Source organism: Mesocricetus auratus, unplaced genomic scaffold (genome assembly GCF_017639785.1).
Source record: "Mesocricetus auratus isolate SY011 unplaced genomic scaffold, BCM_Maur_2.0 Super-Scaffold_100024, whole genome shotgun sequence".
Taxonomy (NCBI): domain Eukaryota; kingdom Metazoa; phylum Chordata; class Mammalia; order Rodentia; family Cricetidae; genus Mesocricetus; species Mesocricetus auratus.
In genome coordinates this window covers 11,584,599-11,610,041 of record NW_024429205.1, presented here as the reverse complement: position 1 = coordinate 11,610,041, position 25,443 = coordinate 11,584,599, and the positions used below count along the sequence as shown (strand labels likewise).

Sequence of the window (25,443 nt, the reverse complement as noted above, 5' to 3'; positions counted from 1 at the left end):
GCGCACCTCGTAAACTCCATGTATTAGAAGTAGACACCGTAATTGCCACTGCGCTTCAGCACTAAGACCCAGTAAGCTTCAGGGGCAAGAGTGTCCCAAGACGCTGGCCCTCCAGAGTTAAGTTGCTCTCTTGACCACATTCAGATCAACAGGGAGAGGAGCTTGACTTTCAGTCATCAAATGTTTGTCAAGTAATTGCTGGTAGTCAGGTACTGTGCCAGGCACAGAGGGCGGGAGTGGGGGTGAGTCTCATGACTGCCTTGTGGGGAACGGTCTCTCAGAATGCACAGGTCCATCACGGAACTGATCCAGGCAGATGATAGGTAGCAAGTGTCCCACACCTCTGTATTCACAGAAGTCTTTTAAAAACATGGCTTAGTTGAGCACTGAAGGCGTGATGATGAGCAAGATCAACACAGCTGGAAAACGTGCTTACTGGGAGTTCCAATTGTGGGAGAACAGAGAGGGAATGAAGGATAGTTATCTTTGTAATATTGCGTGGGGAGCGTGTGGCATGGGCAGAATTGTCGAGGCAATGTTTATGCACAGTTGTTTATCGACTCTGGTGTGTTTTATTCACGTTTTGACTGAGTATGTCTAGGAGACAAAGCATAGGTCTACACTGGAGTCCCATGGAACTCCACTCAGTTGGACTGTGTAAGTCTGGAACCACTTAACAGTGCTTCTTTTGTGGCACCCAGTAATTGAGATGCTGCTGCATGTTAAGGTGATGAAGTTGTTTATGCCTCTACCACATTATTTCCCAAGATGCTGCTGTCTACAGATGCCACTTAGCTGCCTTTCACTGTATCAAAGTGCTGTGAATTGTCCAATCTGTAGTTCAGAGACAAAAAAGGATAAATAAATAATAACTTTAACTGTAACAGCAGTGTTAAAGATATAGTAATAAATAACAGTTGTAAGACAATAACTTGCGTTGCTTATTATGTGTAAAACTAATATGGGAGTAACAAAAACTTTATCATAATGTTGGGAAGTAATATTTGAAAAAGGTGAGGGTGTAAGCGTATCTTTAGGTTCAGGAACTGTGTTCTGGGTAGGAAGGAGGTATATTTGAGGTTCAGCAAGGAAACAATAATAGAGTGTCCCTGCCCCCCCCCCTGCCCCTGCGCAAAAAATGGGGAAAGCAGTGGTCATGTCAGAGAAGGGGACCTACTAGCCTGGACCAGAGGAGGGTCATGATGGTATCTTGGCGTTAATATGGCTCTGGCTGTTGTATGAAAAGCATACCGCCAGGGAATAAAGATGGGACTACAGAGGTCTGCTGCATAGATATTCTAGCTAGACTGAGCTTCGTGGCATAGAATTTCCAGAATGATTGGATGTGGGTCATGAAATAAGTAGGCTAGATGACTCAGTGTTTGTCCTGGGATCCAGAATGTCTGGAATTACTATTAGCTGAAATGAACGCATCCCTGGACGTAGAGCTAGGAGGAAGGATAAAGGGTTCTAGCCATTAAGACTGGAGTTACACATCTGAGTGTAGATTCTGCATAGATGGTTGGTTATGACAGACAAGGGTCAGGTCAAAGCTGGAAGTATAAATTTATCAAGACAAAGATGGCAGTTAAAGCCCTAAAACTAAAGAGAGACCACCAAAAAAGCATGTCCTGGTAGAACACACAAAGGCTGGAGGTTCCAGAGAATGCCATCATCATTCAGAATTTGGAAAAAGAGAGTCTGCTGACCCTGGTGTAGTGAGGAGGAACAGCGATTAGCTACTGGACAATAGGACACTTGGGTTCCTTAGAGACCAAGGAGATGAAGACCTTGTAGGAAGGGTGGTGACCTGCGTGTGTCTCATCTTGGTGGTACTGTGAGCTTAGTAAAAAGAGATGGCCTTTCTTTTTCATCTCCTGGAGCTCCCCACATTCTCCACTGTAACTTCCCCTTGCCTCCTCTCCTGCTAATGTGACTTCAGTCCATGTAGCTGAATCTCCTCAAGTCCCACCGACACTCACTCACTCACTCACTCACTCACTCACTCACTCACAGCTGATGAACATGCTAAGTGCCTCCCGGGTATCAGAAAGAGTGTTTGCTAGAGTGAGCTTACAAATATAAACCAGTTATCCCTCCATCCTTTGGGGTCTTATAGTCTAGAGCAGCAGTTCTCAAACTGCCTAATGCTGCAACCCTTTAATGCATTTCCTCATATTGTGGTGACCCCCCCACCATAAAATTACTTCATTGTTATTTCATAACTGTAATGTAAATATCTGATATGCGACCTCAGGGGGTCTTGACCCACAGGTTGAGAACCACTGGCCTAGGGGAAGCAAGGTGACTAGAACCCATAGCAGCAGAAATGAAAGGGATTGAAATGAGCAAATTATGGGAACCTGAAGGGGAAGCAATTTTCTCTTGAGTTCAAGAGCTAGTCCATGACTGATGTGGTCTGAGTTTGGCCTTAAAGGATGAATAGCATTGGGAACTTAGGAGGTAGAGTGGAATGAAAAATAGTTGATGTAGAGGGAAGTTGTGACCAAAAGCATACAGATGATGGTGGCCAGGGGTCCCATTGCTCCAGGAGCAGATTCTGGGTGTGGGAGACCCAGGTTTGGAGGGTGAGGCTAGGATTTTGATCAGGGGGTGGGGAGGGTGGGGCTAATGAGAAGATCCTTGGAAATGGGAGGCTGTGCTTTTTTTTTTTCTTCCAGTCAGTTGGGTCATCATTGAAAGGTTTGAACCATGGAGAGATGCTATGCGGGTAATAGAGTCCTATTTGTGCCTTCTTAAAACCTCCGAAGAACAATGGAAAAACGAAATTTCTCACCCCAAAAGGTTTTAGATGAGGGTGTGAAAGCTCCTTAGGAAGAAAGAGGGATCGCTGTGACTGAGGAACCCAGAGAACAGCAGGTGAGTGGGGAGTGACTTCAGATAGCTCTTGGGGAAGATGAGGGCTACAGCTCGGAAGTCTGGACCAGAGGAGGGGAACAATGGCATCTAAATATTAGTAGTGCTATTCTAACTGCCTTAGAAGTAGGCAGATCACTGGACCACCAGGATGGAAGCATATCCTGAATCGGGGCTGGAGACTGACTCGGGACACATGACAGAACCATGAGGTGGAGCCAGGGCTCGGGGACCCCTTGAGAAGCCAAGCAGACCTTCTGAATGCAGTATGGGCTTGCCCCTCGCCGCCCCTCTGTCTTCTACCCAGCCTGCCCGTCAAGCTCTCATTAATGACAGAAAGCCTGTTTATTTGGGGGAACTCTGTGATTAGCACCGTGTCACTATTAAAGAAACAAAAGAGCCCTGTGACAGACTCTCCACCTGTACCCCGCCCACTTTAACAAGGCAAAGCCCAGGAGCCACAGAGGCTGGCCATCCTGATCCCATCTGGCCTGAACTCTAGCTTCCCTCATAGCCCCTGATCAATTGCATGCTGGGAGGGGTCAGGAATTCTTGAAAAAAAGCTCGTCCTGAGACCCAGGGAGGGCAACACGCAGCACCCCCAACCAGCAAGCAGTGCCATTACGCCAACGACGGCCAACCAACCAGATGGGGCTCTCCACTCTGTACAAGGCAGCCCAGGCCACCTGCCTGTTCATTCTGCCTAGAAAACCAGACCCAGGAGACTGGCCATTGTGCCAGAGAATGGAACCCTACTCCATCAGTGCCCTGGATTGTCTCTGTCCTTGGCTAGCCGGGAATACTGAGACTTAGTGGGTAGTGGCCCACAAGGGCATCCTCAAGGATTTCTGGAGGTTGGAACCCCAGCACTGCGGGGGAAGAGTCTGGCCTGCAGCCAGCCCCCAGCATCCCTGTTCCTGTGGCAGCTCGGGGAAAAAACCCTTTGTAGCAGGCAGGCAGGCTGGCTGGCTTCCTCCTGAATCTGCCCATAAAAGGATAAAAGTGCTGTTATCTGGTCGGCATTGGGTAGGATGGCTAATAATACATTTTTTAAAAGTGTGGGTCTTCCCCCCCTTTGTAAAGATGTGTGCTCGTGTGTGCGGGTGTGCCTGCTATCGCACAGTTTGCGGTCTGTATGTGCTAACAGATGGATCCAGCCTCATCCTTTATCCGGTGTTACAGAAGATAAAACTGAAACTGAGTGTCTGGCTGCCTCGTCGATTGAAAGGAGGAGGAGAAAAAAAAACTAAAGGAAAATAAAAAAGCTTTTCAAGGGAAGCCCTTATGCTACTAAAGGGTGATCTAAAAATCTCAACCGGCTTTGCCTGAACAGCAAAATCGCAGCGGAACCATTTCAAAGTGGCTTTCTCCCTTCCCCTTCCCGACTGCTCCGAAATATATGATCTCTTGTCAGAAGTAGGCCAAGCTTGAAGGCGATCATGAATTATATATCAAGGGACATCATTACCCAGGAGCCTTGAACAAATGCCCTGTGGTTTAAATTTTACAGATTTTTTTTCCTACCTAGTGGCAGCAATTTCTGCCTGAGATGGACTCGGAAATTGTTTTTACAAAATGCACAATGAGACGTTATGCTAATAAAGGTGATTGCGCAGGGGCCGGGAACTGTTTCCTTCTGAAAGGCGGCTCTCATCCCCCTCTCCACACTCGCCTGCACTCCAGGTACTTAGGCCAGCGGTCCCCACTTGTCTTGCTCTTATTTCTGCAGGAGTTAAAGACATCCAGAGTGAGGGCTGATTGAGAGAGGGACGCTCGGATCAGCTGAGTATTCTGGGACCCTCCCTTTGTGGCGAAGCCTCGGCCATTTCATTTGAATATCAAATGTGCTTTACCCGCCTATTAACCCACTAAGATTCAAAAAGGCTTGGTGAGAGTCCTGTTTCCACCCGAAACCGGAAACACTCATTTGGGTAAATAAGAAAGGAGGATTTGGGGGACGTTGGCTGTCTGCTACCTTATTGTGCATGCTTCAGAAAATTGGCCCTGTGCACAGGTGTAAGCAGTGGTTGTAGGATACGGCACTTCTAGACCAAAGCTTCTTCTACTGTGGGTCACCTCTAGGGCTGCATAACTGGATATGGGGTCCTGAAAAGCTTGGGGACAGTAAATGATCTATGAACAATGTCAACTTCAGCCAGAATCATGCGAATCGTGCATAGAAGGTGTTTCCGTTGGCACGAACCCACGTCACATTATGAGACTTGGGTACATCCTTGGTTTTGAGCGTATGCAGCCGTGACATGCCAAGGAAAGCTGCCAGAAACATAACTGCTCAGATCGGAATTGCAGTGTTTTTGCTGCCCATGCAAAGTTTTCTCCTCTTATAGAAACAAAGGTTTTGGGCTAGAGAGATAGCTCAGGGGTTAAGAGTACTGACTGCTCCTCAAAAGGATCTGGGTTCAATTCCCAGCACCCACATGGCAGCTCACAGCTGTCTGTAACTCCAGTTCCAAAAAACAATGACAACAAAACTATCAAGGGTTTAATTAGGAAAAACAAAGACCTTTAGTAATTTCCTACCACTGTTTCTTAGCATATAATCAAATTAGTATGTCATTAGATTGGGTTGTGTTAGAAAAATAGGCATATCCATCTTTCTAGTGGGTATGTTTGCTTTCATCTTTAATAAGTGTAAAGATTTTTTATATATAGTAAGATTTCATATGTGTATAATAAGATTATATATATAAATCAGGGACTTGTTTTTAAAGTTACGTTTTATGATTTGTTATTGGTAAATGCTTGGTTTGTATAATTCTTCAGTATACCTATATACATGGGCTCTGAGTGTCTAGATCAAGAGCCCCTGATCTAAGCAGAGCCATAGCTACAGAAGTGGCCTTCTCTGTCTGGGGCCAGGATCTTCTTCCAGTTTGTTTTCACTGTGTGTGTGTGTGTGTGTGGGGTTGTGTGTGTATTTATGTGTGTATGTGTGTATTTGTGTGTGTATGTATGTGTATATATGTGTGTATATATGTGTGTATGTGTATCTGTGTGTGTGTGTGTATGTGTATCTGTGTGTGTGTGTGTGTGTGTGTGTGTGTGTGTGTTATATACTCATTCACAAGAATGGAGGTCAGAGAAGGACATCAGGAGTCTATTGCCCTCCAACTTATCTTTTGAGCCAGGGTCTCTCACTGATCCTAGAGCTCACCATTCAGCTAGACTGTCTGGATAACAAGTCCCAGAATCTGCCTGCCTCATCCCCTTAACGCCAGGGACAGAGACCAGCTATGCCTGGCGTTTTTTAATACATGGATGCTGGGAGGTTTGAACTACGGCCCTCTAGTTTTCACAGCAAGCACTCTTACCCATTCGCCATTTCTTCAGTACTTTCTCACTTTGTATTATTCTAATATTGGCAATATGGAGGGTGCATGATATTTTCCCATTTTAGAGATACAACTATTGCTCAAGCAGGGAGTGTAGATATTAGCAATATAGAATATGCGTATGAGACAAAATACAAACCAGGAAGACTTGTCCTGTCTAGCCTAAAGAGAAGTGAAAGCCTGTAATAGAGTGTAGATTCCTTAAGATTTTCCAGGGCCCTGCACTTCTGCCCTGTTGCAACCCTGACCTCTTCCATATCTACCTCCATCACTTTCCCTTATTCCTGTGAGTCCATTATTTGTAACCATTGGTAATACTTAAGAAAATTAAATTATGTGTATGGGGGCAGGAAGTATGTGCCCATGAGCGTAGCTGCCCTTAGAGGACAAAGGTGTTGGATTCCCCTAGACCTGGAATTAGATGGGCATGGCTCTAACCATTAGGCAACCTCTCCAGCTCACTTCTGTTCATTTTTACTGTTATTTGTCTTTTGCCTGGGCATCTTCCTCACATGCCTCATCAGCCTGGCTAAAGGCTGTGTGGCTTAGCTTAGGTCCCTCCAGGAAACCTTTCCCAGGGATAGACCCCCTATGCAGGTAGAGTCCCGAATGAATCACTGTGCCTCTCACCTGACCTGTATACCAGCATGGTGGCTGCCAGGCTGTTTTTAACTGTCATGCCATGTATTCTTTTCTGGTGGTCTATCAGTTGCTAGCAAAAGAAGGTGGAGCTGACACATTCTGTTCTCAGAATCTTCCCATAGGGATGGAGGAACCATAGGAAGTTAGACTCTGAAGTTGATGTCTTGTCTAGACATATCTCAGAGAAGGACTCCATGATTATCTTATGTGGCTATACCCAGAACCAAGGATAAGATCATAGTCAACCCCTTGTGTGTCCCCCATGACCCTAGCTCTCATTGCCATGCTCAGCTGACATCATGAAGCCTTGCGGAGTCCATGGCTTCTAGTCTACAATCCCTGGTGAGGAAGATGGTCCCACTATGAGAATGAACCTAGGACTCTGATTCAGACACCCTCTGCCATTGGCTGGCCATGTGCTCTCTGATATTTGCCTATTGGCTCTAGGTCTTCGTCTCTGCTCTCATATAAGGAAACTAAAAGACACTATGTGAGAGCTACTTTGATAAGGAGAGATTATTTTGTAAAATGCTCATTTTTTTAAAAAGATACACATGGATATTGACTAACATGAGGATGAAGAAATCACAGCTTCCAACTGAGTAGATCATGGTCTTATTAACATACAGCCAAGTGATTCTCACTGGGACCCATTGTCTTAGATCAGGATGCTGGAACAGAATGTGTAGACCAATGGCTTAAACAATAGAAATGTATTCTGCACGGTTCTGGGAGCTAAAGAGTCCAAGATCAAGGTGCTGCAAGGTCTGGTGTCTGGTAAAGATCTGCTTCCTAGTGTTCAGATGGCCACTTTCTCACTGTGTGCCCCTATGAGGGATGGGGAACCCAGTCTTTCAGAGTCACCCAGTCACAGAGTTCCAGACTTATGGCCTGGTTCCTCCTAATGCCTTCCCTCCACATACATGGCAGTGGTAATTTGGTGTTCAACACATGGATTTGAGGAGATACGGTCACTTAGTTCCTAACACTTGTTCTTTTGTTGCCGTGGCTATTACAACTTTAAATTTAAAAAAAAAATAAAAAGATGTATTTAGGCCTGAGCAGTCAAATCAAATTTGCTGTTTGGCCAGTAGTTGTCTGTGTTTCTCTGAACCTGGCTATAATGAGACCAACCTTGCTGGAATCTGAACTTGAAGGATGAAGGAGAGACAAGGGATTGGGAGGGACCACATTGAGTCTTTTGACATGGTGGTTTGAAGCTACTTTCTCTGAAGCTGTCCTATCTCCATTCTGTGGTCCCAGGTCCTACCTGAGGAATAAGCTGGCTTGTTCTGAGCTGCAGGGAAGCCTCAGGGAAGGAGGGAGTGTAGAGAATTTAAAAGCCACTCTCTGACAAGGTGTGGTAATCAGTGTTGAATGCGAAAGCCTGTGTTTATCTAAGAGCCAGTGAGGAAGGCAGCCAAAACTGCCAGGCCTGGGGCATCTGCTGCCTCTCCCACCCACACCTTGACCAAGCCACAGACCTCATCCACAAGGAAAATGGAGGGAAAGGTACTTGTTCAGGTGGCTTCCAGCTCTAGCATTCAGGAAGTGTATTTTATAGCTGAGCCAGCTGTCATTCATAGACCGGGAAGGGCAAAATTGTCTTCATTACATCACTCGAAGTCCTGGTGCCTGCAAAGCCACTGGGTCCTGCCACGTCTAGAATTAGCTGTGAGCCCTTGGGCTTTTAATTAAAGGGCTGTTTGAGTCGGATGGTTTATGGTTGGCCTTACATCTTCAGGGAGACATGGAGGGAGGTCCCTGTTCAGTCATCTCTTTAGAAGTCTCCTGCCTCTCTGTGTGAGGGTGTGGATGGATGAGGAGTTTCACAGAGACTTCCAGGAAGGGCCTGTGGCTAAGCGTCTTCCTTAGCTCTGCAGACACCAGGCCCTGGAGGCCCTGTGACAGTAGGTATGTAACCTGCTATTGGTCTTTTCCTTGGGACGGCCAGAGTTGAGGCAGCCCTGTGGGATTCTCTTGTGGTTCCCTGGGCTCGCCACAGCTTGTTAGTGTTTCTTAACCCGACACTGTGTTCCACTTTGGGTGGTTTGTGCTAAATGCATTCCCAATCCTCAGTGGCACAGAGAATAAAAGGATCGTCCTTTAAAAAGTGGTTTTGAAAGTGTTGAAAGGAAGGCTGCCTGCTGTGTGTCTCTGACAATTGCCTCACCAGAGGAGTGCTGGGAGACCTCATCTTCCCAGATATCTCAACTTGGGTTTGAAAGGGACTTAAATAAAATTGCCTAACTGACCAATGCTGACAGGGCTAGCAGTGTAGTGATTATTTATCTGCATTGGGTCTCTTGGGTTGCAACTTTATCCCATCCTTCCCAACACCTTCCAGAGCAAGAGAAGTCTGATTTTTCAGTGTCACTGTGGGGTTATACGCAGGCTGGATGGTTGTTCAGGGCGAGAGTGTGTATCATGACTTGATTAGACCCACTCACCTTTTCCATAAGCATCTGTGGTGTGGGAGAGAGCTCTGCCTCCTACCTGCACTCTCCACCCCTGGTATACATCCATGTTCTGCCCTTGCCCAACCTTCCAGGGCTCCACCAGAAACCCGGGTCCTTTATTTTTACTCTGAAGGCTAATGCACGCACAGACTTGGCTTTATTTAGTTCTAGGAGTTGCATATCAGCACACCAACATCCCTCAGTGTGGTGGTTTACATGAGAAATATCCCGCATAGGCTTCCAGATTTGAATACCTGGTCCTCGGCTGATATTTGGAAAGAGGAAATGTGTCTCTGGGGCCAGGCTCTGAGAGTTTATAGCCTCACTTAGTGTTTGTTCTCTGCTTTCTGAGTGGGGTTGGAGATGGAATTTCTCAGTTTCCTGCTCTGGCTGCCTGTGGCTACGCCTTTCCACCTTTGTAGACTCTATCCCTCTAGAACTGTAAGGTGAAATAAATTCTTCCATAAGCCACTTTTGTTTACGGTGTGCTATCACAGCAATAAAATATGTTACTAATATACTCAGCCCTAGCATTGCTGGCATTTGGTGCAAAATATGCTTTTGTTATAGGGTAGTTAGCAGTTCTACAGCCAGCAGCAACAGTTTTGATGACCAAATATGTCTGTGAACACTGATGTCTGGTTCGTATTCATTGTTACCAAAGTACCCTTCTACTCATTTCTGAAAAGGAGACTTATGGCCAGGAGAAGTGTAGGCATTTCAAGCAGTTAACTGGGGACAAGTGTGGCTACAATCGAAATAGCTTATGTTCAGACTGGAGAAATGGCTCAGTGGTTAAGCACACTTGTTGCTCTTCCAGAGGATACAGATGACATGGTGGCTCACAAGTGTCTGTAACTCAGGGTCCAGGGGACCCAAGGCTGTCTTTCTGCCTCCATAGGCACTGCACATTCATGATGCACAGACATACATGCTGGCAAAACAGCCGTCCATATGAAATAAAAGTAAATACACTTAAAAGAAAGAAAAGAAGGAATAAGAAACAGCCTACTGTCTCGTGAATCCATTCTGCACTGTGGCAGTCAATGTTTCATTAATTCTGTGAGATAAAGAAAATAAAATTGATTTGGGCATGTGTCCATTTGCGTGGTGTGAACACTCACTCCTATCATGGCTGCTTTCGAGGTACTTGTATGAACCTCCTTGAACATGACGTTGGAAAGAGATCGAATTGGTTTTGGTGAACTAGTCTCAGAGCTTCAGAGTGCAATAGTGTCATATGCTGTTCTTACAGCGCCCAGTTCTGGGCCCTTTGTTCTCTTCTGTACGTTGTTCTTCTGTCCCAAAGACAGGCTCCTCACCATCATGATGCTCTGTGGAGGAAGCTGGGGCCTGTCATTTGTTTTTGGTCACCCCCTCTGATAAGTGTGAAACAGCTAGGCTGGGCTGTTGTCCTTTGCCTGTGAAGTGACTGCGTCATTCCTGTCCTCATGTTTAAAGAGTTTCAGGAACAGTGTGATCACACCAGTCTTGGAGCAGAAGCCTCCGGATGTTCACCCCAGGGCAAGAATGCACTTCTAGAAGGTCAGGGACTTGAGTGCTGTTTCTCAGTAGTCAATATGCTGAGTGTTAGGTACTTGGGAGGGACCAGGTGGGATCTGTGACAAGAAAGATAACAATCCCCTTTGCTGTGGTTATAAAGTGAACTCTTACATCTCAACTGCAGATGCCTCTTGCCCCCTTGTTCCTTGGTGGGGTGGTTGGTTGTCATATAAAGGTAAGCTAACTGGCCATGAGGACATAGCTGGATTTAGCTTTTTCACCAGGGCTATAGTTCAGTGTCAAGTGTTCTAAGGCACCTTTGGGCACTGTTACTAGGATTATAGTTGACTATACAGAAGTGGGTGGCCTCCTCATGTCTTTGATGCCATACCATGTATAACCTTTGGGAGTAGCCTGTGACGGGAATATGGATAGTGTCAGGGAAGAGATCGGTTCCTTACACATTGGGATTTTATCCTAAAGGTGGTTGGAGATTCTTGAAAAGGGTCTAAGTCAGAAAGGCACATCATCATATGTGTTCTTTATAAGCTTTTTTTACAGGGACACAGCCCAAGAGGCATGAAACTGGTCCTGAGCTTGGAGGGATGGTCTAGTGGAAAATTGATGAGGCAGTCATGAGCACTAAATGCCAAGAGTTCAAAAGGGCAGAGATCAGTGTGAGCTGCAGTATCAGTGGGAATCAGAGAAGACTTCCTGGAGGAAGTGACCACTGCTGGCTTTCAAAGATGACATAAAAGGCGGAGGGGACATTTGACCTGAGAGAACATAAAACCTTGGTGATCACCTTTGGGTTAAGGTGACTACTGTTCATATGAGTCACGATCAGCAGGGGCTCATTTATGGTGGGATGTAAATGACTGGCTGAGGAACGTGGATGCTACTAGAAGACACGGGTCTAGAGAAATGGTAAGAAGGGAAGGTGTGTTTGGCCCTTGCCGCCTTCTCTGAAGACTTTACACTCTTATCTCCCCGCTTCCTCTTTTTTTCTCTCTACGACAAGGTGTGAGGTGCCAAGGGTCCTGATATGGAGGGATCTTGTTCCCTGTTCTTCAGGGACACAGTAATCCCTTGCCTGCTTGAGGTGAGTGAAATCCTGGGTCCTGATCACATGACTCGGGATTTTCCTCACAACAGGAAGCCCGATACCCAGAGCAGCTGTGCTTTTGTCTGGAGTAAGGGCCAGTTTTATCTGGGAAGCCCCAGGCTGACTCTGTCAGTACCACAGAGAAACTGGCTCCCAGCTGTCATAGGTGGGTGAGTCCTCTCTCTGTCTGCCCCTGACGAGGAGTGATACACTGGTGCTATTCCCGTTGCCTCTGTTGGGGCAAGACCATACATGCAGCCTCACCTGCATGGACCCTAACCTGGGCCTGGGCTACAGGAGAGATATACACAAAGCACCAGACAAAGCTTCCAGATGCCACTCTTTGTGATGGCCTTGGCTATTCCAGCATGGCTTATGGGAATCAAGTGATGTTTGCTATGTGAGACCCCTGTGGTTTTGGGTTCCCGAGTGCTGGAACCTCTGCAAGATATGCTGGAGCTTGGAGTCCGCTGGTGTAGCTGGACCTTTCATAGCAAACGCCTCTCGTCACCCAGCCAGCTTTCGCCTTGTACTCAATACAATACAACCATCTGCCCTTTCTGATTTCCATACTTGATAGTGGCACTGCCGTCAAACTCCTAAAACCCTTTATACCAGATGGCCCCAGGTAGCTTTGCCTTAATAATTTAGGCCGATCCTGTTTGCTGAAGTTCAAGCAGTCACTTTTTAAAGGTCAACAAGGCTCAAAGAATATACATTTCCATGGAGCTAGGACTGATGCCTGCAGTTGTTTGATGCTGTAACTTCTGTCACAGCTGTGCCTACCTCTACTGAGTATATAGTAGCTTCCCACTCAGTGAAGTTGCATTTAATGAATGAAGGCATCCACACTCCTCTTTTGTACAGACCTCTTGAGCAGTCACAATAAAGAAGAGTAGGATGCTGACTATCCTAGTAAGAATTGTGCATCTCGTGATGGGTGTATAGAATGAACGCAGATGGCTGTATGAACTGTGTTCAGCCAGGATTTCATTTTAATGTCAGAAGGTAATGGCTAAGGACTGCCCAGTCACGGCCAAGTTCAGGAATAGACCCAAGTCTCCAGTGGTATAATCAAGTCATCATCCTGGCTTCTATGTCCAGGAAATAGTAAAGCACAGATTGTTCTAGACTGTTCCTTTCTGTTTTACTGCTTACCCTCCCTGTGGAGACAGGCTAGGATGTCAACTATTGACGCCTCCAGCTTACTTAAGTTGTACCCCTTACTGATTCCCAGAGGTGACACCCTGGACTTGCTTCTCTAGGGAGAGAAGAGGCAGGCAGAAACATCTGGCTCCCGGCATTTATTATCAGGACTGTCAGAGGAGGAAGCCAACTGCGTGTCACATGTCTCCCTTCTCCCGAAACACCTAGAATAAAGAATACTCTAGAATCGGTCCCCAGGAAAAGGATTCACCCTGGCCGTTTGTTCAGGGAATGAGTGTAGCCTCATTGAAAGGCTGGGTTTTCTCAAGGCTCTGGCCTCTGTAATAGGGACATCCACTTTAATGGCAGCATAGAGGTGACAAAGATCATAGGCCACCTATGAGCCTAAAAGTAGACATGTAGTTCTTATTCTTCTTCTGTTTCCCTAGCATCTACTTCACCTGAAAGGTGGACCACCAACTGTGAGCAACACCTGTATTGACTTCCTCTTTATAGAGTACAAGGACAGGGTTCCAGATGCGTACTTCCCTACAACAGCATTAACACCCAATAACAGTCTCAGCCTCTCCCAGTTGCTCCCATCTGTGTGGGGTGGTAGTGGGGATAACAGATGCACCACTATTGCCAGAGAGGCTGATCTGAGTCTTGGGAAAGGGCCCAGAGAAATAGTCACGAGGTTCCCACCACAGGTCAAAGGTGACAGTGATGGCTTTTGGTAAACAGGACATACATCTCCTCTGAATTAGAGAACATGCACACAGTATGTCCCTTTGCAAATAGGGAAGAGTCACATTGTGTGTGGTATCTCGGGTGAGATCTGGAACCCTGTACAGAGACTGGGGCTATTCAGAGCTGCCAGGCTTTGATTGGATCTTAGTCAATCCTGTCTGTAATATCCCCTGGATACGTGTGAGAAGCTTGAGCCCTTTCACAGAGTGGATGAATGGCTGTTGCTCCCTAGTTAATATTTTGTTTTACCTATATTGCTATGTGGGTTGTATTCGTGACTGATTGCCTGGTTTTAGAAGAAAAGAGGATACCTTTCTCCTCTTGGCCTAACTTTCTTAAGAAAGACGGTTCTTGGGGAATCCTCCTCTTGCCCAGGGCAGGCGGAGAAACTACAGTTGCTCACTCTCTAGGCAGCGTTGGACGCTGCTTGTGGAGAAGAAGGCCAGGTTGTTATATACAGATCTCAGCGGAAACTGGGGCCCACATCCCTGGAGTCGGCGCCACTCTATCTAGTGGACTTAGGCATCACGGTCATGTCTACTACACCAACAGCTCGTCCAGTGGCCACCACCAAATCCTCGCATCTGGAGGAATAGTTCATCATCCAAAACAAACAAACAAAAGCAGCGCTTCCATCTGTGGATGGCCAGGACAGGAGGAACCTACCAGCCCTCCTCAGGTAGCTTGCTAAGTCCCACCTTACTTCTCCAGTCACATGACTTCCTTGAACTCATGACTCATGGCCTCCAGAACTCAAGGAACAAAGGGAGGAATAATTGTTACAGAGGAGGGTTTGTGTGGATTGGGGAGCGGAGGGCTTGACCAGCAGAATTCCTGAGAATGACCAGCCCATTGCGAGTATGAATTGCATTCAGGGGTCCGTGTGTCCTGATGTGTCTGGGTCAGTCCTGGCTTCTGTCATTTGTCCCAGCCGTATTACTAGCAGGACTACCTTTTGTTCTCAGAAACATCAAAGTTTCCCTGGCAGATCAAAAGGACACTGTAATCACATGTGACCTATATCCAGAGAAGTGGTTAATAGCACTGAGCACAGTTGTGTAGAGTGGGCCACAGATTCCAGTGAAGTCCTGGTCAGGATACTCTAGCAGCTCAGAAGCTGGTTATGGAGTTATCACATGGGCACGTCCCTTTTACCATGTGTTACTAATGCGGCTTAAAAGTGAGCTGGTGTGCTCAAATGTCACATGAACGGTGGCTCGGCCTTTCTCGTAGCCTGCTACCTTTGACCTTTATACATTTTATTTAGCTGTCTCAACCCTGAAGTAGGAATATGCATACAGACCTCCAAGAGCTTGACTAGTGATCTAGCTTGCTTCCTGCTGCAGGACAGACCGCCAGCTAATGGCAGCTGCGGCTATTGTTGCTCTCAATACTAGTCGTCCCAGGGCTGGGAAATGGGGAGAGATGACTTGTGTCCTGGCCTTGTCCCTTCTTTCTTTTTTTGTGAGATTGAAACCAGGCAGCCAGGAACCCTTAGGGGGATATATGCCATCGGCCTGGGGACTGCAAGCAGAGAGTGACCCACCTGCCAGATCCAGCTGCTGGATCCTCTGGGCCTTGGAAACTGACTTCCCGGGGCATTATCACCCCTTCCAGCCACCCTGGGTCCAACCGCTTCCCTCTCCTGAGTGGGGCTGTGTAAGCACCAAACCAGGATGCCATTTACTGGTGCTGCCTGACCCCAGCGGGCTGCTAGCCAAGCGGGATCGGGGACTAGATTCTCCGTTCTGCTGTGAGCGCCTTGTGGCATTCCTGCCCGGAGGGAGAGCTTTACTGCCTCCTTCCCTTCTGAATGAAGTGTCCGCTGTTCCCGAGGGATTTGTTTTTATTTAGTTCTTTCCAGTGTTTTTCCCTTTAATATAGCTTTTTTTTTTTTTTGAGAGGGAGTTTTAGGAAGTGCTTAAAAGCAAGAATTCCAGTCAGAGTGTCTGAGTTCATAAATTGGCCCTATCTCCCCTATCTCTCCAACACTGAATCCCTTAGAGCAGAGGCTAAGCCATGATGTATCTCAGTTTTCTTAACTGTGAAAGGGACAAAAGCAGTGGCAAGCCAACAGGATTTCTGTGGGATTTCAGGGAGTGACAAGATGTACACTCAAAGCTGAATGCATGCGCAGTACGTCCTTGATGTGACACTGTTTTGTCTAACTCTGTCCCTTCATTCTTGGCTCTGTTGTGTCCCCACTCCTGCTGCTGTGGGGAAAAATGTCAAGTGAAACACTTTGAACTAGAGTCTTCACTCTGCTTTGGAGGGCGGGGAATTGTGAAGGAGCCCACTCCCATGCTGGCCTTTGGATCCCCTGTCTGTCCCATGTGGAGGCATGAATGTGTTTTCTCAGGCCTTTGATCTCATCATCTACCACCTCAGCCTCTCAGAGTAGAAGACACACAGGTGTCAGCAGCTATGGCCCAGCTCCATCTCTCTGGATAGGAGGGGAAGGGATGCTGTGAGCAAGTCTCTGCATTGGGTGCTGCCCCTCAAGCCTTAGTTCTGTTCTGTGGCCCTGGATGAAGCGTTTCACATTTCTGGATTTGGCTTCCGTACTTTATCAAATGGTCTTTGTAACTCTTTCAAGCTGAGCAAAGGCTGTGGTATTGGAAAACACATTCCTGGCCACCATGCGCTATGGAGGGTAGCCCTCCTGCGTATAGACAGCCCCACAGGCTGCCGTGGTGTCCACAACCCCAGTGTCAGAAGCAAATCAGTACATTGGGATGTTCGGGTGCGTTGCTTTGGAGACAGAGAAGGGTCCATGGTGCTCTCCTCATTTCATCTCTGTTCTCCCTTGTGGATATTTGGTTCTGACAGTTGTGCATGAACTACTACTTCAAAGAGCTTGGACTCCTCACAAAGATATGTTTACACGGGGCTATCTCATATTTGTTTGGATATTAAGAAAATTATTTGCAGAGTCTGTGTGGGACAGATCCCCAGAAGGCCATTCGATGTCAGACCTTGAGACAGTCTGCACTGGGTCTTTGTGACCATGTCTAGGAAACAAGAGGAGGTGGGACCTTGATGAGAGCCGACAATGAATCCCACTTGTTGCCCAAGGGCCAGCCCGAGGGTCCAAGGCAGGTGGATGCCAACAAAGATGCAGAGATGTAAGCTTCCCACCTTCTTCTCCCGGTTTGGGCTGTGCTTTCTATTAGCTTTTCTGATTCACAGCCACTTAGGGGAACCCTGGGCTGGGGGAGGGGGAGGGGTGATGTCGATGACTTGTGGACTCGTTTGTTAAGGATTCTACATTCTCGGTTCCTTCCTCTCATACCCATGGGGGAATGAAAAGTAGTGCTAAATACTATTAGGTCTATTGTGTGTGTGTGTGTGTGTGTGTGTGTGTGTGAGAGAGAGAGAGAGAGAGAGAGAGAGACTGTCAAACACTGATAATGTTAACAATCTTTCTACAAATGTTCTCTCATCGTTAACCCTTCACACTAAATTCTTCTGTTTTTGTTCTCTGACAGTTTCATACACATCTGTGGTGAATTTTGGTCACTTTCAACCCCACCCCGTGTTACTTTTTTTCCCCCTCCTCCTTGGTTTTCCATGGAAATTCTCTTCCCAGTAATTCCCTCCACACTTTCATGTATTTGTGTGTATGTGAGAGAGAGACAGAGACAGAGAGACAGAGACAGAGAGACAGAGACAGAGAGAGACAGAGACATTCAAAGACAGAGAGAGCCACTGATTTGAATTAGGGTTGCTTATGAAGAGCATGGCTAAGTGTTCATTGACTAAATCATGGACCACTTAACCAATGACTAGGCTACAAAAGAAAATGACACCTGCTCAGCAGTGACCATTAACTGCCAACAGCCCCTCGGGGAGCAGTGGGTCCCCATGACCCTCTCATGTATAGTAGGACTATTTCTGTGAGGTTGTTGAGCTCACTAGGACATGCCGGGTTTAATGATGTGTATTTGGAGATGGGGGACTTCTGGAAGCATCTCTAAGTGACAGAATGAACAAAGCGGACAGAAAACATCAGGGCAGGATTTTAGTTGTGTCACGAAGACCTAAGAGTTCTGAACCTCTGGATTATCCGATTGAAGGTAACCTGTCCTGTTTGGCTGAATGAGATTCGTTTATGCCCCCTCGAACCACTAATAATTTGAAAGTGGTTGAGAGAGAAAGCAGGTGGTGGGGGCATGGAAAAGCTCTCCTGAAGTCAGCAATCACCTCAAGAGCTTCTCTCTTGTTTCTAGAACCATCTTGGTGCATCTGGTCTCTCAGGCTTTGCCAAGAAGTGGGAGAAATGGCGGGTCCCTGTGACCCTTTGGAAATTCACTTGCTTTAGTGTTTACACCCAGCCTGGTGTGGGACAGCCCAGGCTCTGGGGCTGGAAATAGAGTTTATGGGTTCGGACCCACAGGACCCTCGTCCTCATTTGCACCACACCACACCCAGTTTTCCAAAAGCACAGCTCCCAGCTCCACAGTCCGCTCTGAAAACAGTCTCTCATGGAGGACGTTCCAAAGTGTCTGTTTTCTCTATCATTTCCTCCCCCCACTTGACTTCCTGTTTTTTCTTCCTCTTTCTCCGCCCCCACCCCATCTCTCCTGGCATGTCCAGGCTGTCTGAGAACAGGAACAAAGCCCGGAGCGAGCGTTGATAATCATGATTTCCTGTGGTGCCCTCTGGCTGCAGCTGCACAGAGCCCAGGCAAGTCCAGCCTGCTGGGGGAGACGAGCAGAGAGCAGGGCAGTAAACCTTGGCTTTCAAAGAGCCCCTCCACCCTGCCCCACACAGAACCTAGGAAGAATAATCCTCCCTGTCTTTCCATCCCTGACGGCTTCCAAAGCACTTTGCCCTGCATTTGAGGAGGACAATGAATGCATAGACAACTTCTGGTTTTTGACCCCAATAACTGTAATCCAACTGATATAAACAGAAAGATCTGGGAGTCAGATGTGTTCCTGTTTCTTTTTCTCTTTTATATTTTAACTTTTGACCATATTCATGTGGCTACTTTCTCTTAGCCCCTCGCTCTACTGGCGAACTCCTTTTTCTCCTTCCAATTAGTCTACTTCCTCTTCCTTGAGTGTGTGTGTGTGTGTGTAAGGAAGCCTTATATATGTTGGACTCATCTCTTCTTCTACGGTGCACTTTCTTCACGCCTCAACAAACATTCTAACTGTAAGAATCTAGTTGTTTGGAAACATGAAATCAGTAGTACCTGACAAGAAAAATTATAAGCTGGGTTTGGGAAATACACGCATATGGAGGTCACACAATGTGCCTGAGAGGTTTGATTTGGCTAGGAAATTTTAGATACATGAATTTTTCCTCTCTGTTCCTTTTCTGTGTTGAAGTGTGACTGTTCAAATACACAGGACAGTCAGAAAATCCCTCTAAGAATTGGTACTCAAGGGAGAATCCGTATCTTTTCCCATTTTCTGTAACAGGCAGCAAGAGAGGGGAGGAGGGAGGGATGGAGGGGGTAAGGGATTGAAGGAGGGAGAGAGACTTGTTGCCACTGAAAAGCAAAGCCCACCTACTGCCATGTCCCTGGTTCACAGTCTTCCATAACAATATTTTTATAATGAGAGAAACATGAACACCACCCGAGTCACATGCCTGAGATGGACTGTTTTACCAATTTAGTTCCCTCCTGGTAAAACCATAAAATCTACAAAAACAGAAGTGTGGGGAAAGTATCGCCTCTGTGTGAAAACTATTTTTTAAAGGGAGCTAGGACATGTCTCAATGTGTGAAGTGCTTGCTGGGTAGTTTCATGGACCTCAATCAGACCTTAAGTACCCATATACATGCTGCACACACGTGGTGACCCAGTGCTCAGGAGGCAGAGGTGGGGGATTCCCGGGGCAAGCTGACCAGACAGGCTAGCCAGTAAGTGAGCTGTGCCGTCGGTGACAAACCCTGCCTCAGAGTAAAGGGAAGGCCATGTCAACCTCTGACCTCCACACACATGTACACACACACACACACACACACACACACACCATACCTGTGTGCACAAGGCCCCATCTGTACATGAACACACATACACACATACAGAAAAAGCCTTCCGGTCCAGAGCCAGTGGCCACTCTTTGGTCGGCCTGAGCATGAGGCTGCACTCTAACATTCCAGTTGCTGTAGCGTCAGAAGCCAAGCTGGACCCTCTCCCAAGCTGATGGTTATCAAAGACGCTGTTTCCTTCTTCAAGCCTTAGTTTCCCTGACTACAGAATGAATCAATTGGGCAAGTTTCTCTCATGGATGTCTTTCAGTACTGGTAGTCCCTGGTCCTGTGATTTCCTGTGGCTTGGCTTAAAAATTGCATGTGACTGGAGGAGGTCTGGAAATTGCCTATCACAGTGACACGATTTTCATTCCCTTCCCACAGGGTACCTACCACTCCCACAAGGACAGAAACTCTCAGGGACCACAGTCCTTGTTCGGGGAGCTCCTAGCTGTTCCACTGGTTTGTCCCTTCAGCCTGGATTGGTGACACCCAACCACTAGAGATATTTCCAGGTAATGGTGAAGTGCTGAGTTTGAGAGTGGCAGAGATGGTGCCTCCGAACACTGGCTAAAGAAAAACTCAATGAAAGGGGACATAAGTAAGAACTGGCATGCATTCCAAGGAAGCTGTGATTAGGGGGTGGTCTAAGGCCTCTGGGCTTTTTTAGCTGTGTTCTCAATGGCGACTGGGTCGCTCTGGGTGTCTGCAATATTTAGGCCTGACACAGTGGATTAGCATGGCACGTAGGGAAGCAACAGATCGGTGCTGGATTTTAGTCACTTTCCCCTGTATCATCGAGGCACAGTTGATGTCCTTTCTATCTTTACTACTTATTTAGCCCAGAGAAGTCCCGTGGTAGACAGCCTCTCAAGGTGGATTTATATGTCTTGTTAGAGGCCTGATTTGCAACCCATTTGCAACACTTTCAGGGAGAGATGCAGTTTATGGAGTTGTCATCCAAGGGCTCTTGTACACCTTTCTTATGGGCCATTTCCTCCTTTCCTGGCTGCACACGTGAGTCTGCCCCACCCCCTTCTCCTCTGTTATGTTCTGGTGATGCTGGACAGTTTTCCCTTTCCTTTGAGTGGTACATGGCCACATCTATTTGAATTTCTTCACTGAGTTTGCATGTGACGAGGGCCGACAAGCCTCCCCATTTGACTAAAGATTTGTGGGGCCTCAGCTTCCTGGGCTCTCCCTTCAGCACGGCTCCCTTAGACCAGCCTGGGAGGCAGCATGACAAGATTAGTTAGTGAGGATGAAGGCAACATTCTTACACCGAGATCACACACTTCACTCTCTCACCAGTCAGGGGAGGTACCATTTCTACCTCTTTCGCTCAAGCTCTTTTTCATAGAGCTGATCTGCATTTTCCTTGAGAGCTAAAACCAGGAGTTTGTGAGCATAAGGCAGAGGACAGAGCCCAGTTAGGGGACCGCTAAGGCATTTACGCACATTCGGTTCCCAGAATCTTCAGTTCCACACTTTCTCGATTGTTCTTTGCTTTCTAGACTCGGCTTGGGCTCCCTTCCTTTCTTCCTCTTCTTGTCTTTCTTCTAGAGTGTTCCCAGAGCTGTGGGACCCACCATCCCGAGGAAGGAGAAAAGCAGCATGAATTAGAATAACTCCAGGGTGTATTTGGTGCACACGCATACTGACTCTGCTTACATCATTGCTAAGTTGCTGAGCCTGTCTGTGTCTCTCTACCGGTAGCTTGGGGACAGTGATTGTGTCCAAAGCTGCCGGTCAGGACTGGAAGACATAATCCATTGACATAGTTTCTTGATCCTAAGGAGCTACAGCAAAAGTTAGATCCTTTCCCACCCAACTTTTGTAGGACTACCTAATCACAGCTCTAGCCCCGTAATGGATTCTGTGACCTGTGTGCCTATAATCTGTGGGCAGTCACTGTCTTCAACACCAGTAAGTCCCCAGCAGTAAAGGTAAGACTGTAATCAGGTTTTGTATCCCAAGGCTTCTCTCTGACTTTGGCCAGGACAGCCTCACCAGCCTGGAAGGTTTGCAAGGTCAGCTTGAGGACCCACCCCTCTTCCAACACCTTCATCGTATCCCTGGTTCCCTGAACTACCAATTATAAACTCTCTTCCTTCCAGAAACATCTTCCCTTCAGACCAGCACATGCCCATGGTCTAGAAGTAGATTCCTATGATTTGGGGCAGGTGTTCTGACCTGAGACTGTGTGGCAAATGTCCCTAACAGCCAAGAGCCAAGGAAGAATGTCTGGAGGACACTGCAATGAAGACAGTTCAGTCCCAAGTACAGTCTCCTCCAGAGGCACTGCACACGTGCGTGTGCACGCTCACACACACACACACACACACACACACACACACACACACACACACACACACAGGCTATCCATTCATTCAGCAAATATTTGCAGAGCATGTGTTATGTGGCAGCGGCAGGTGTTTCTTAGTGCTAAGGATAACAGAGCAGAAGGAGACAAAGTTCCCATTTGCAGGGAGCTGGCATCTGAGTGAGGCCAGGGATGGGGAATGATTAGCACATGTCCCGGATGGGGAATGATTAGAGATGTCCCATTCAGCACATTGGGAAAAAACACAGCAAGCAAAACTAGCTAAATAAATCCGGAGTCAGAGGGCCAGGCTGTCCTTGAACAGGTGTTGTCCTGTTATCTCTGGAGGACCTGAAGAAAACCAGGGACAATAAGGTGGGGCGTGATTACTGAGACAAAGGCTCCAGGGGACTGTGCTGGGCCTTCATGAAGCTAAAAGCAGCGGTGGGATTAGAGTAGAGGAATCCAGGGGTGAGGTGGGGAGGAAGGAGGTAGAGGCCGGACAGTGTGGGCAGTGGATAAGGATCCCTGACGGCCACCATCAGGACCTGGCTCACTTTTCCTGGCCCCTTTACCTTTCCTCTCTCTTCCCCAGTGTCTCTCAAAAACCTCATCTCTAAAACATCCCCGAATGGACACAGAGATCAGTGTTCTTACCCAATACAGTATTAGTCATCCATTCAAAGAACCCTTTCTGGGCTCTGGCTCCTAAGACTGAAGAGCAGTGAGTCTTGGCCCTGGCTTTAGGAGTCTCCCTGATGCTTGGTGAAGTTCATCAATAGGTTAGGTCTAAGTGAAGTGTGACCCTAATTGGATCAGGGTAGAACCAATTTGCTAGAGTATGTTTTTTTTTCCTCCCAGAACCACCTAAAGGTCATTTCCACCAAAGCCTGTGAAGTTCATTTACATAATAGGCTTTTGCCAGGATTTGCCTTCAGGCTAAGCGGGGGAGGAGGGAATCCACTTCATTCCTTAAATGTTTGGATGTACGTCCCTGTCAGCACCTACACTCAGCCCTCAGCAGAACTACTGATTAGCGTCCACACCCACACTCTGGTTGTTTATAGTTTTATCAGGCCAGGTAGCCTGCAACACTTAGTTACCAGCAGTAAGGCCAAAGGGGTGTCAGGAAACCCACAGAGAGGTCACTGACTCAGACCCAGGGCAGCCAAAAGCCAGAGTGGAGAAGCTCCTTGGGGGTGTCTTTCCTCCCAGACCTAGCCAGGAAGTCTACAGGTAGAATTGAGTACTAGAAACTTCATGGGAGTGAGGGAGAAATCTTTAGGAGGTGGGACAACAGGAGCAGTGGCCTTGGCTGCTGGTGTGGCCTCTCCTTTCTTATCAGCAGCAGCTGGAATGTGAGTACCCAGAGATGCTATGCAAAGCTGAGGTGTCAGCGTAGGGCCTTGCAGGCCTGGCCAGGTGGTCCGAATTTACCTGAGACTGTGAGCATCTGGACAGATTTTACGTAAAGATGGCTCGCCAGGACTGGAGAGGTGTAGCTGGTCATGAAAATACAAGGCCTTGAGTTTGGGCCTGGTGTGGTGGCCCTCACACACCTAACAATCCCATCACTGCTGGGTCAGAGACAGATATGTTCCATAGGGCTTGCTCACCAGGAAGTCTTGCCTACATGGTGAGTTCTAGGCCAGGGGTAAATCCTGTCTCAGGAAAGTAAAAGTAGAAAAATAGGTGGTCATTTATTGAGGAGGGGAACCCTCTGCCCCACACAGCACAGCACATATATACTCAAATACACATGAATATTCACACACTGACACACACACACTCTCACACACACTTATACACAGAGAGGCTCACATGCACACACCCACAAATATGTGTACCCAAATATACATGAACATGAATACCATGAATATACACACAGGCACACACACACAAACACAAATATGTGGGCACCCAAATAGGCATGATTGTCTCTCTCTCTCTCTCTCTCTCACACACACACACACACACACACACACACACACACAAAGAGAAGCACAGGTGCACACATTCATAAATATATGTACCCAGATATACATGAACATGAATAATATATACACATACACACAGGCATGCACATATCCAAACATCCAAATATGAATGAACACACATATACACACACACACTCACACACACACTCACACACACTCACACACACACACACACTCACACTGAATGGCCTGATAGGATTGGTGTTTCAGAAAAGAAAGGCCTTGATTTCCTCTCTCTCTCTCTCTCTCTCTCTCTCTCTCTCTGTGTGTGTGTGTGTGTATATGTGTGTGTGTTTCCCCCACCCCCAACGCCCCAGGTTTGTTGACTTCTGACTTTACTTCTCCTTCTGTTACTGGGACACACAGTCTTCTCGGTTTAAAGGAGATTCTCACATGTCAGCTCCACACAGGCTGATCATGGTTCCCAGGGCTCCTCTACCACATGGTGCGCAGGGAGCGCTGCAATAGGATTTTGCATGCTGTCTTGGTGCACCAGTTGCTGTGAGAGATGCTTGGACCTGAAGCCCTCTGTCTGATAGGCAGGCTGCCTGGCTAATGTGCACACTGTTCTGATAGGGGCGGAGACTAGAACTCAGGTCCTTTACATCTTCCTTCAGTTACAAGTGGATCATTTCCACCTCTTAACCCTTTATCCACTGACACTGAAATAGACGTTTCCTTTTGTAAGATAGGCATTCGTCAAAAATGTACCGTGCGTTTTTAGCTTCGGCCCGTGGAGGCCAATAACTGGACACGGTCAAGGAGCTTGCAGTTAAGTGACAGAGGCAGCAGAGCCAATGGTGAGAAGAGCAGCTCGCAGATGGGAAGCCTGGCATGGACCAAGCGATGTTGGCGGGATGAGAAGCATGCTGTCTCCCTCCACAGGGATCAGGGAGGGTCGTAAGAGAGTCTGTACGTGCTGGGCACTGAAGAACGAGTAGGAACCAAGGAGTTGGAAGAGAAGTTCTCCTGGCACAGAAACACCTATAAATAGGGACTGACACTCAATTTTCTGTACTAGGAGCCGGGAGAGCAGCAAGAGAGCTTGTCATGCACAGATCATGCTTCGACTTGCTTTTTAAAAATCCATTAGGAGCTCCTCCTCATCCTCCTACCTGTTCCCAGCAGTGACTAACGAGCCACAAACTGACTAATTTGCCTTGATCTCCTCTCTGACCCCGTGGAGGAATCGGTGAGCATAATGAGATAAGAGTCACCAAGAAAAGAAGCAGAAAGAGGAGGAGGAAGAGGAGGAGGAAGAGGAGGAGGAAGTCGCAGCGCAGTGTTGGCCGTCTCTGTC

At 47.3% G+C, this 25,443-nt stretch overlaps 1 protein-coding gene across 1 annotated transcript in view; it reads left to right on the top strand.

Annotated features, from left to right (window-relative positions):
- The window catches only part of Cyria (CYFIP related Rac1 interactor A), a 105,451-nt gene that overhangs the window by 23,506 nt on the left and 56,502 nt on the right, over positions 1 to 25,443 (top strand). Inside the window, exon 2 of the mRNA XM_040730720.1 lies at positions 20,208 to 20,338. The gene's annotated coding sequence lies outside the window, so the exon portion shown is untranslated. The remainder of the gene's footprint in view (positions 1 to 20,207; positions 20,339 to 25,443) is intronic.